Below are 12,714 nucleotides of genomic sequence, written 5' to 3'. Positions count from 1 at the left end.
GCTAATCACTGAGAGTCAAAATGGCTGTTCAACAGCTGTGCTATGAAGTGACCATTGAAGATTCAAGTGACCATCCGTGACCGTTTTGTCTGACAGCGAGGACACTATTGTCCACAAATAAGTTCACACATTTACTACACGCAGTGTTATTGTTGATATTTAAAGGTTTCAAAGGTGGTAAGTTTCTTTTGCGTTTCAGTATATATATATGTATGTATATATATGTATGTATATATATGTATGTATTGTTACGGATTCGTCACTTCCGTTGTTGTGGTTCTCATCCACTGTAAGCATTTTTGGTTCCATGTACTATTATTGTTATCGTTTAAGTGAATTGGAGATAACTGTTTTCAAAAGGTGAAAAAAATTAATGTTTTAAAAGAAACCGGAAACCGGATCGGGAAACGGACGAAGAAGAAGAGGATGAAGAGGAGGAAAAGGAGGCGGAGCGAGTAAGTTGGACAAGAAGGAGCCGAGCTGCTTCGAGGTCTTGAGCAAACGCTGGCAAACGGGGGTCACGAGTGAACTTTGGGTTTCCTGGGAAAGGGATTCTTGCGACAGAGTTGTTATCGCTGTGACAGATAAACCTGTGTGTCAGGTTTTGCGGTTGATTCCGAAGAGAATCATTGGAGTGCCGTTACGCCTCGAGTATGGGCCAGTTGGCCGTTTTGCCTCGCGCCCGATTTCGCATCACTCTGGGCTCTTCACCTCGCTTGAACCATTTCAACGCATCCAGCCATTAGCCTGGTTTGCATGTGTGACGTGGATTTCGAGTGGGAATTTGCGGTTCGCCGTGTGGGGAGCCGTTGAACATCCATACCCGAAGGTGTGATTTCCCAGTCGCCTCTTGAGGACACCTTTGCCCTTGAGGATACCTGGAGCGTGGATCGACTTTGGCTTGAAGCCGGGACAGAGACATTGGGAATGTTATTTTCGCTCACTTGGAGCACAGTGAGTTATATTGTACGAAACTGATTGTACCATCATAGGAATGATATATTGGTTGTACAATTGATTACTATTGTTTTTGTGCTGTTGTTCTTGTGTGACCTTAATACAATACTTGTTTGTTGGTAACAATTGGTGTGGTTTCACCATTCATCTTTGACACACAGAATAACACATCTTTCTGCCGTGACTCCTCTCGGGGCTCGGAGGTACACCGTGACCGGGGTTTGGGGAGGAGCACATAACAGTATATGTATGTATGTATGTATGTATATTGTATATGTATGTATATATATATATATATATATGTATGTATATGTATGTATGTACGTATATATATATATGTATGTATATGTATGTATGTATGTATATGTATGTATATATATTGTTGCGGTTTTGAGAACCCACACGTGTAAATATGACATTATTAAAAGGTTAAAGGTTGCACCCCATAGTTAGGCCACAAGCAACACGTAGGTCACCATAGAACTTCAGTTATTTCATTAGTATGTGTTTAGATAAGGCCGTATTTCCAATAGTTGAATCTGCGTTGTGTCAATCAAATAAGGAGTAGGGCCCGTTCCGTCCATTTTGAAAGCCTCCCTCTCCAAGCGACACCATTACGCGCCCTCCAGTCTGCCCCATGGCCTGCCCAAATTGTTACGCGCCTCGGCCAGCAGCAGCTGCCTTAGCGCTCGCTCAACGCCGCCATAAGCCACAAGGTAAGGCCTGGAAAAAGGGGGCGGAGCACCAGGAAGAAGGTGTGGCCACGTCACCCAGCCATCAAAGGCGGGGCCGGTAAGCGATAACCAGCCAACCAGGGCTGAAGTGACATCGCCGACAGGCGTGGCTTTCGGGCTCGCGGAGCGATCGCTTGGTTGCGTTATAAAAGCGCAAACGCAAAGCCCTTTCACAGGACTTGCTGGGAAACGCGCGTTGCAAAAGGACTGATGAGATATACGGCGCGCTTGGCGAGAGAACTTACCGCAGGACTGATGCAGTGGCGCTGATTAAAGGAGGACCTTATTAAAGGAGGACTTATCGGGAGAGCGCACCTTTGTGAAGAGATATACGGCGCGCTTGATGAGAGAACTGTCCAAGACGGCGTCGTACGATCGGCGTTGTAAAGGACTGGTTGGAAACACGCTGTGCGAAAGGACCTTGGAGAGAGGGGGCGTTTGGCACGAGTGTGCATTTATTACATACGCCATAGGACACCAGCTTCCCCCCGCTATATAATTGTCCGGTCGCATTCCAACTACACGCGGAGCTGCCTGCCGGGTTTCGTCCGCTGGATCGGAGCTTGGATCGGAGCCTGGACCAGAGCCGGGCTGGAGCCCGGACTCGCTGGTGACCATCAACCATCTACAATCCCTGTGTGAATGTGTGTTTGTCCTGGGTATTAAGAATAAGACTGTTTAAGGCTGCCCTGTGTGCTGCTTCTTCCTCTTCCTATCCTGTGCATTCCTTTCGTTTCCTCTTCTCCTTCTTGTACATTGTTAATAAATCAATCTTTGTTCTTCCTATTTTCTGGGTTTCCTCTTATCCGATCGCATCCGTCTTTTCTCTCATTGGGTAAATGTGGCACGATTAGAAACCGCTCAGAATCGGGTTTAGTCATTTGTTAATAGCTCGGATCGCGGATTTCTATCCGCTCGGCATTTTCCATCATATCCGTGGTTCGAGCGGGAGTTATTCCCTCGTTTCCGGCCGGCGTTAGTAATTAGGTAGTAGTGAACCCCTAGGCCTAACAAACCCTACCCAACGCCGTGCCGGGAAGGACGGTATAACTTCCAGGACTCGGCGTCGGCCAGATAAAAGGACAAGGGGATTAACCCCCCCTTGATAAAGGGAGAGCCGATGTCCGAGATCCGCAACAATATGTATGTATATGTATGTATGTTTGTATGTATGTATACACAAAGAATTAAGTTAAGCACCCCGACACAAAGAATTAAGTTAAGCACCCCCTAATCCTGTCCTGAACCTGAACCCCCTCGAGCACGTTTGGGACATGTTGGGACGACAAATTGCGAAGATGGTCCCTCCAATAGCCAATCTGGATGAATTGGAACGTGCATTACATCGGGAATGGAACAACCTGCCACAGCAACGCATACGACGGCTTACAGGGTCTATGAGACGTAGGGTTGAGTCAGTGATCCGATCACGTGGGTCCTACACACGTTATTGACGCAAAGATCGCTAGAGGTCTTCTCAGAACAATGACCGTACGTTAGAAAACATAAACGTCATCCACACTGTCCGTGATGGACCTATAGCTCCATACTTAAATTGAGGTGAAAATATGCCTAAAATTCCCAAAAAATTTCACCTTAAATTATTCAGAATAAAATATTGAAAACGGCATGATTGTTATGTTTTTATGTGACCATAATATCACTTCTCCAGAAAATATAGCAATATCATGGGTATATTACACTGTTTTGACGACAACAAACTTGTAATGTGCGAGGTTGTAAAAAAACGGGGGGGGGTGCTTAACTTAATTCTTTGTGTATATATATATTCAACATCCTAGATATATATATATATATATATATCTCGATGACTCAAAATATGAAATTTTGCTATAATGTAATGTATAAATGAAGGAAACTTATTGTTATACGTTGCTTCTCTATATTGTAAAGAATTTTTTGGGGGGAGTAGTGGGTGATCGAACAACGCACGGTCTCTCGTTTGTCCGAGCATGCATTTCATACTGCTCCAAGTCATTGGGAATACTTTTCATTAAATACTGGTTTCCTGCGCATTTCGTGCCGCTCGAGTTTGGTTTAGTCCATTGTGTTGATCACGCTTGTTACTGTATTGTAAGGATTTCACCCTTTTTAAACGTTCTTACTTCAGTAAAAGGAAGTTAAGATATCTGGAAAAAGTGAATGAAATGCAAGTGATAGCAGAAGTTCAGAGAGACCATAACCAATTACATTGAATGTAAAATTAGATGTGTTAAGGTGGTTTGAAACGGGGACATAGCCAAATCGCGAAGGCATCAGGGCTTGCTACATCTACAGTGGGACCAATATGTGATAATATATATTTTTTTTAAACAAAAAAAAAACCACCTTTAGAGGCCATTTTTCCCCGCAAGCGGGGGTTGGCCTTTTTCGGGAACTGTGGTTGTTTTGCCGCCTTTAACGACAAGCAGGGAATTACCAGTGAACTGGTACTCAATTTGCCGACCTCGGAAGGATGACAGGCTGAGTCAACCCCCCTGGCGTTAATTCAGCAATCGACCGGGATTCGAACCCAGGATCCTAGGATCCTAAGCCGGCACCCTAGCCGCTAGCCCAACACCAGGGCATCCGGCTTGATAATATAAACAACATAAAAGCAAGTTCTCCAGCAGCTACACCCAGCAGCACTACCACGTTGTCTCGCCGTGGAAGTGATGTGTTGGAAAACGTCTTTTTTTTTTTTTTTACGTCTTGGGGCCAAAATGTTTCCATAACAGCGCATCTCCAGTTATATAATGGGAGTCAATGGAGAAAAAGTGTACGATATATGGAATTTCGTTTTAAGTGCAACTTTTCTTGAACATACTATATATATATATATATTCCAAAGATTGAGGGATGCATGGAATCTACCATATAAACACAATGTCAGTTTGTGTTTGTACAGATGTCTGTCCCCTTCATATAGGTAGGTTATAAAGGCCAATCTTTTAACATGAATGTGTGTTCACTATGGTCTCTTTTTGAGGACAAGAAAACTCGAAAAACATTTTCCATAAAAGAGTATTTATGTCTCTTCTATTGGAATTGTAGATGGCGGTTTGCAAGCCAAGCCTCAAGGGTGGTGTACAGAAGCGTTTTTATGCCTCCGCCGACGAAGTCGCCGGAGGCATTATGTTTTCAGGTTGTCCGTCCGGCTGTCCATCCGTGATAGGTTTTCGTTATCGCGATAACTTGAGAACGGCTAAAGGGATCTTAGTCAAACTTGGTGCAGGTATAAATAATGAGGTAAAGATGAACTGATTAGATTTTGGGGTCACGGGGTCAAAGGGCAAAGGTCAGAGGTCATGTTAGGTAAAAAAAAAACTGTTACCGCCATAACTTGTGAACCAGTGATGGGATTCTCGCCAAATTTGGTACACTTATGTAGAATGATGTATCGATGAACCGATTAGATTTTGGGGTCAAGAGGTCAAAGGTCAAAGTCTGTAATTGGTCAATAATTTGAGAACGGCTGAAGTGATCTAATTCAAACTTGGTACAGGTATTATAATGTTGTAAAGATTAAGTGATTATATTTTGGGGTCATAGGTCAAAGGTTAAAATCTGTAATAGGTCTATAACTTGAGAATGGCTAAAGGGATCTCATTCAAACTTGGTACAGATATGTATAATGGCGTAAATATTAACTGATTAGATTTTGGGGGCCCTGGGGTCAAAGGTCAGAGGTCATGTCAGGTAAAAATGTGAGAACTTGTGAACAGCTGAAGGGATTTTAATTAAAACTTGGTGCAGGTATGTATAATGATGTAAACATGAACTGATTCGATTTTGGGGGCAAAGGTCAAAGGTCAAACATTCATTTTCAATTCCGTGCTTTATTTTCATTAAATCTTTATTGGTTATCCATTTACTGTCGTGTTTGCATGTTTTGTGGTTTCGGAATAAACCTGTGTGTTCCGCTCAGCTAAACGCTTCACATTCCTTCATTCCCGCGCACACCAAAATAACCGTCATCTTCGGCTCATCACCTCAGAGTTCAAGCAGTTGGGCTATTCATCCAAGGCTGGTCTTAACTAGCTATGGACACGACAATATGTACAGTGCCTTCAGAAAGTATTCACACCCCTTGACTTTTTTCACATTTTGTTGTGTTACAGTCTGAATTTAAAATTGTTTAAATAGAGATTTTTTCATCACTGATCTACATATAATACCTCCTACTGTCAAAGTGGAAATATTTTTTTCGAAATTTTGACAAAACAATTAAAATGAAATACAGAAATATCTAATTTACATAAGTATTCAACCACCTGAGTCAATACTTCGTAGAAGTGCATTTGGCAGTGATTGCAGCTTCGAGTCTTCTTGGGTATGTCTGTATCAGCTTTGCACATCTGGATTTGGGGAATTTCTCCCATTCTTCCTTGCAGATTTGCTCAAGCTCTGTCAAGTTCGATGGGGAGCGTCGGTGAACAGCAATCTTTAAGTCTTTCCACAGATTCTCAATGGGATTCAACTCTAGGCTTTGGCTTGGCCACTCAAGGACTTTCACATTCTTGTAGCTATTCAAGTGTTGCTTTGGCTATATGCGTGGGGTCATTGTCCTGTTATAACGTAAATCTTCGCTGCAGTCTTCGGTCTTTTGCACTCTGAAGCAGGTTCTCCTCAAGGATTTGACTGTATTTGGTGCCATTCATTGTTTGCTCTGTCCTTTCAAGTCTCACAGTCCATGCTCTGAAAAGCATCCCAATAGCATGATGCTGCCAACACCATGCTGCATAGTAGGGATGGTGTTAGATGGGTGATGAGTTGTTGTTGTTGTTTTTTTTTTTTTAAATCTTTGTATACTGAATCGAGGCTCGTGAAAGAGCTAACATTTACTTCACAAACAAATCAACCAGACAAACAAAATATATAAAAAGAGGGAGCGGAAAACAAGTTGGGGAGAGAAGGGGAGGCACACAAACACAACATTTGAGAGCAGGGAGATGTGTGGAAGGGAGAGGGCTTGGGGGGAGGAGGCGTGGGAAGGGGGGGGGGGGGGGGGGTAGAAGTATAAAACACAAGGACACCAAGGACTTCCAGGACAGAAGTTGGTATTTCAAAAAAGTGGAATTGGGGTGAAATTAGCGGGGGTAGAAAAGATCAAGGTTTTGGATGGGGGAAGATAAGAGGTGGTGGTGAACAGCTGTTTAAAAGACCTGGAGGGTGGAGTGGGATTGAAGAGAGTGAGGGAGTTTGTTCCAGAGGCGGGAGAAAAGAGGAATGAAGGAGTGAAGGTGAGCAGAGAGTCTTGATTTTGGCAGTTTGACCATAAGAGGGTTGCAGGCAGATCTTGTGCGACCTGTAGGAATATTTGCGGGACAGAGCCCAGAGAGAGCTGGGGGGGCAAGGCCAGAGAGGAGTCGGTAGAAGACGGAAAGACCACCAACCTGCCTGCGGTGAGTGAGTGAGAGGCCCTTGGGGTTAGCTTCATCGCGGGAGATTCCAATGATTCTGAATGCTTTGGTTTCAACAGCGTGAAGACGAGCTAGGTGTGAGGCAGGAGCACCAGCCCAGAGGGGAGAGCAGTATTCCATTGAGCTGCGGATGAAAGCCTTGTATGTGGTGAGGAGCTCAGGTGTGCCAAGGAAGGACTTCGCACGACGGAGGATGCCCAGTCGGCGACTGGCTTTGGAGGCCAGATTTGAAATGTGGTTTTCCCAGGAAAGATCATGGCAGATAGTGAGACCCAAAAGCTTGAGTGACAGAACTTCTTGGAGAGGATTATTCAGAAAGTGGATGGGAGGGTTGTCCAGTCGGTCTTTTCGGAGAGACATCGTAAGAGTGTGAGATTTGTCAGGATTGAAAGACATGTTCCACTTGTTTGCCCAGTCTGTGATTTTGTCCAGGTCTGCAGAGAGTGAGGAGGCTGCAGACTGCAGATCTGAGGGATGAAGAATGGAGCGACAGAGAGTAGAGTCATCAGCAAAGAGATACAGAGGATTTTCAAGAGAGTCAGAGAGATCATTGATGAAGACCAGAAAAAGCACAGGGCCCAGAACACTGCCTTGTGGAACTCCAGCCTGAACAGGAAGAGGAGATGAGAGAAACCCATTCAGGGCCACACATTGACTACGACTAGAGAGGAAGTCCACCAGCCATGCGTGGAGATTTCCATGGATACCAAAAGAGGAGAGTTTGGTGAGCAGAGCGGGGTGCCAGACCGTATCGAAGGCACGTGATATGTCAAGGGAGACTGCTCTACTTTCCTGTTTGGCATTGAGGACCTCCATCCATTGTTGAGAAAGCAGAAGCAGCATGTCCAGAGTTGAGTGTCCAGGTCTGAAACCAAATTGATGATCAGAGATCAAGCCATTGGAGAAGAGGAAAGATTTCATATCTGAAGCAATGATGGATTCCATGACTTTGCTGATAATTGTGAGAAGGCTGATTGGTCTGTAGTTGCTGGGATCTGTTTTTGCACCTTTTTTGTGCAAAGCGGTGATGTTGGCAGATTTCCAAGCAGATGGAAGATGACCTTGAGCAAAAGAGAGGGTGAAGAGAACAGAGAGAGAGAGAGTGAAAGAGCGGAAGAACAGGATTTTAGGACCCGTGGGCTGATGCCATCAGGTCCAGGTGCAGAATCCGAGTCGAGGGTTGACAGAAACTTTTCCACCTTGTCAGGAGGAAAGGACACAGAGTCCAGGAGCAGCTGGGTACGACTGGGTACGGTGTGTACAGAGAGGGATGGGTTTGGGACACAAGATTTAGAGGCAAACACAGAGTTGAGGCATTCAGCTTTTTCACGTGCGGAGTCAGCCGTGTGGCCATTTGAGGTGAGGGAGTGGATGGAGGGGGAACAAACACCAGAAACAGATTTGACCAGACGCCACCAGGATTTGGAAGAGGGAGACAGATAAGAGAGTTCGGTCCTGAGAACGGAGAGATATTGTTTCCTGGCTCTCCTGAGGGTGGACACACACTTGTTTCGGGCTTTGTGAAAGGAAATGAGATTTCCTTCCGTTGGATTTGCTTTTCAGGAGACGAAAGCAAGTTGTTTCTGGGCAATAGCCTCACCACAAGATTCCGTGTACCATGGACGGGAGGAAGGGTATGACAACAGAAGACGAGATGGGATAAATCTGTGCATGAGAGAGAGCAGTTTGCTTTGGAAGAATTCCCAGGAAGAATTTATGTCAGAGGCGGTAGAGATGGGAGACCAGTCCAGATGATTGATGGCTGCTTGAAGACCGTGCCAGTTGGCCTGAGTGAAATGCCAGACTCGTCGATGCTGAGGAGGCTCTCTGAGAATGGTCAGAGAGATGTCCACTTTAACAAGCACATGATCAGAAGAGCCGATTGGAGCAGAAGAAGAGCAGCAGACATTTTCAGGGAAGTTAGTCATAACCAAGTCCAGAAGAGAAGATGCTCCGTTGACTGAAATCCGGGTCGGGAAATTGACAGATTGTGTCAGTCCCAGTGAGTCACAGAAGTCCTTTGCTGAAGAGCCATGGCTGGTGAGAGAGGTACCCACACCCAGCCAACTGGCATGGTGACAGTTGAAATCACCACATATGAGGAAGAGAGAGATGGGATGGGTAGATAGAAGTTGGTCCATATTCTCAGACAGCGAGATGTAGATGGAGTCATCACTGTTTGGTGGACGGTACAACACACATATGAACAAAAGGTGGGAGCGAAGGGGAAGCCGTAGCCAAAGGAGTTCCCGCCAGACGTAGCACTTTGCATTCAGGCCAAAGAGTTCAATTTTCATCTCATCAGACCAGATAAATTTTTTGCCTCTAAATGTTCTCAAAGCATTTCATGTACCTTTTTGCAACACGGCACAAGCGTAAGGACAAACTCCAGGCGTGCTGTCATGTGCCTTTTTCTCAGGAGTGGCTTCCATCTGGCCACTCTTCCATAAAGCCTAAATGTGTGAAGGGCTGCAGACACTGTTGTCCTTCCAGCAGGTTCTCCCATCTCAGTCAACAAACTCTGTAGTTCTGTCAGAGTGGTCATTGGGTTCTTATTCACCTCACTGACCAAGGTCCTTCTTGTCTGGTTGCTCAGTTTGGCCGAACTGCCAGCTCTAGGAAGAAGTCTGGGTGGTACCATATTCTTTCCATTTCCTAATGATAGAGCTCACTGTGCTCTTGGGAACTTTCAACACTCTAGAAATTGCTTTATACCTTTCCTCAGATGTACTCGTCACAATTATATCTCGGAGTTCTACGGACAGTTCCTTGTACTTCATGGTAGAGTTTCTGCTCTGACATGCACTGTCAATTGTGGGACCTTGTATAGAAAGGTGTGTTTCTTTCTAAATCATGTCCAATCAATTGAATTGGCCACAGTTGGACTCCAATCAAGTTGGAGAGACATCTTAAGGATGATCAAAGGAAATTGAATACACCTGAGCTCAATTTGGAGTGTCATAGCACATAGGGTTGAATACCTATTGACTCAAGACATTTCAGCTTTTCAGTTTGAATAAATTTGTATAAAAAAATCCACTTTGACATTATGGGGTATTATGTGTTGATTAGTGACAAGAAATCTGAATTTAATACATTTTCAATTCGGGCTGTAACACAACAAAATGTGAAAAAGTTAAGGGGAGTAAATATTTTCTGAAGGCACTGTATACAGTGCATTCCGAAAGTATTCAGACCCCTTCACTTTTTTCACATTTTGTTACGTTGCAGCCTTATGCTGAAATCGTTTAAATTTATTTTTTCCCTGATCAATCTACACTCAATACACCATAATGACAAAGAGAAAACAGGATTTTAGAAAGTTTTGCAAATTTATTAAAAAGAAAAAACTGAAATATCACATTGACATAAGTATTCATACCCTTTGCGATGACACTTGAAATGTAGCTCAGGTGCCTCCTATTTCTCTTGATCATCTTTGAGATGTTTATACACCTTGATTTGAGTCCAGCTGTGGTAAATTCAATTGATTGGACATGATTTGGAAAGGCACACACCTGTCTATATAAGGTCTCACAGCTGTCAATGCATATCAGAGCAAAAACCAAGCCATGAGGTCAAAGAAACTGCCTGCAGAGCTCAGAGACAGGATTGTGTCGAGGCACAGATCTGGGGAAGCCTACAAGAAAATTTCTGCTGCATTGAAAGTTCCCAAGAGCACAGTGGCCTCCATAATTCTTAAACGGAAGAAGTTTGGAACAACCAGGACTCTTCCAAGAGCTGGCCGCCCGGCCAAACTGAGCAATCGGGGGAGAAGGGCCTTGGTAAGAGAGGTGACCAAGAACCCGATGGTCACTCTGGCTGAGCTCCAGAGATCCTGTGTAGAGATGGGAGAAACTTCCAGAAGGACAACCATCACTGCAACACTCCACCGATCTGGGCTTTATGGCAGAGTGGCCAGACGGAAGCCTCTCCTCAGTGAAAGACACATGGAAGCCCACTTGGAGTTTGCAAAAAAGCACCGATAGGACTCTCAGACTGTGAGAAACAAGATTCTGTGGTCTGATGAAACCAAGATTGAACTGTTTGGCCTCAATTCTAAGCGTCATGTCTGGAGGAAACCAGGCACCGCTCATCACCTGCTCAATACCATCCCAACGGTGAAGCATGGTGGTGGCAGCATCATGCTGTGGGGGTGTTTTTCAGCAGCAGGGACTGGGGGACTGGTCAGGGTTGACGGAACAATAAACGGAGCAAAGTACAGAGATATCCTTAATGAAAACCTGAAACAGAGCGCTCAGGACCTCAGATTGGGCCGAAGGTTCACCGTCCAACAGGACAATGACCTAAGCACACAGCCAAGACAACGCAGGAGTGCCTTAGGGACAACTCTGTGAAGCTCCTTGAGTGGCCCAGCCAGAGCCCTGACTTGAACCCAAAAGAACATCTCTGGAGAGACCTGAAAATGGCTGTCCACCAACGGTCCTCATCCAACCTGACAGAGCTTGAGAGGATCTGCAGAGAAGAATGGCTGAAAATCCCCAAATCCAGGTGTGCAAAGATTGTCGCGTCATACTCAAGAAGACTCGAGGCTGTAATCGCTGCCAAAGGTGCTTCAACTAAGTACTGAGTTAAGGGTCTGAATACTTATGTCAATGTGATATTTCAGATTTTTCTTTTTAATAAATTTACAAAACCTTCTAAAATCCTGTTTTCTCTTTGTCATTATGGGGTATTGAGTGTAGATTGATGAGGAAAAAAAGGAATTTAAACGATTTCAGCATAAGGCTGCAACATAACAAAATGTGAAAAAAGTGAAAGGGTCTGAATACTTTCTGAATGCACCGTATGTTATACCTCCCCTCCCCCAACACCGTATACCTCCTCAGACCCTCCTCAGACCTTGAACAAACATTGGTATATCACGGGTGATGAAGGTTGTGGTGAAGTTTCATCGAAATTGCATGTGTAGTTTCTGAGAAGAAAGCAAATACCTATTTTGGGGGGTCAAACCTGGATCCACTTTAACCCCCGGTAAACCTCCTTAGACCCTGATTTTTATTTTTTTTCATGCCGTGAACAAACCTTAGTCACAACACAACAAATAAAATTTGTGCCAAGTTTGGTCACAATCCCTTCAGCGGTTTCAGAGAAGAAGTTGCAAGTGTTTACGGATGGACTGACGGTCGGACGGACAACGTGCCATCGCATGAGCTCCCCTGAGCTTCGTTCCAGGTCAGCTAAAAATAATGAAATGCAATACAACGATGTGGCTTGCTGCATGTGAAGGAACATTTCACAAAGCTTTATTGACTTTTTTCCCATTTCCAGGTGTCTCCTGTGACACGTGACATCACATTTACTACAAATGGCATCCCCACAAAAAAGCGCATTGGGTTGCCTGGTTTATATAGACCAAATGAGCTATACAGCTCAACAAAACTTCCGGACGCCCTATGGAAGGTAGCCACCATTGAGAAAAACGATTCGATAGTGGCACAAAACGTTTATGGAGACTGTTAGCATCCTGCAGGGAAAGAGGAAAACCGCCCAAGCACAAGTGGTGAGGATGTTGAACACATACGTGATTCGTTTGAGCGCAGTCACCATTAATCCATTCGGATTCAAATGATGATCTT

General features: G+C 44.5%; 1 protein-coding gene across 3 annotated transcripts in view; it reads right to left on the bottom strand.

Annotated features, from left to right (window-relative positions):
- The window catches only part of LOC137438125 (paired box protein Pax-1-like), a 56,712-nt gene that overhangs the window by 33,011 nt on the left and 10,987 nt on the right, over positions 1-12,714 (bottom strand). The window lies entirely within an intron of this gene.

This window comes from Myxine glutinosa, chromosome 12 (genome assembly GCF_964187855.1).
Source record: "Myxine glutinosa chromosome 12, kmMyxGlut1.1, whole genome shotgun sequence".
NCBI lineage: Eukaryota > Metazoa > Chordata > Myxini > Myxiniformes > Myxinidae > Myxine > Myxine glutinosa.
Note: the sequence above shows the minus strand (reverse complement) of the source record. Positions and strands in the feature narration are given on the sequence as shown.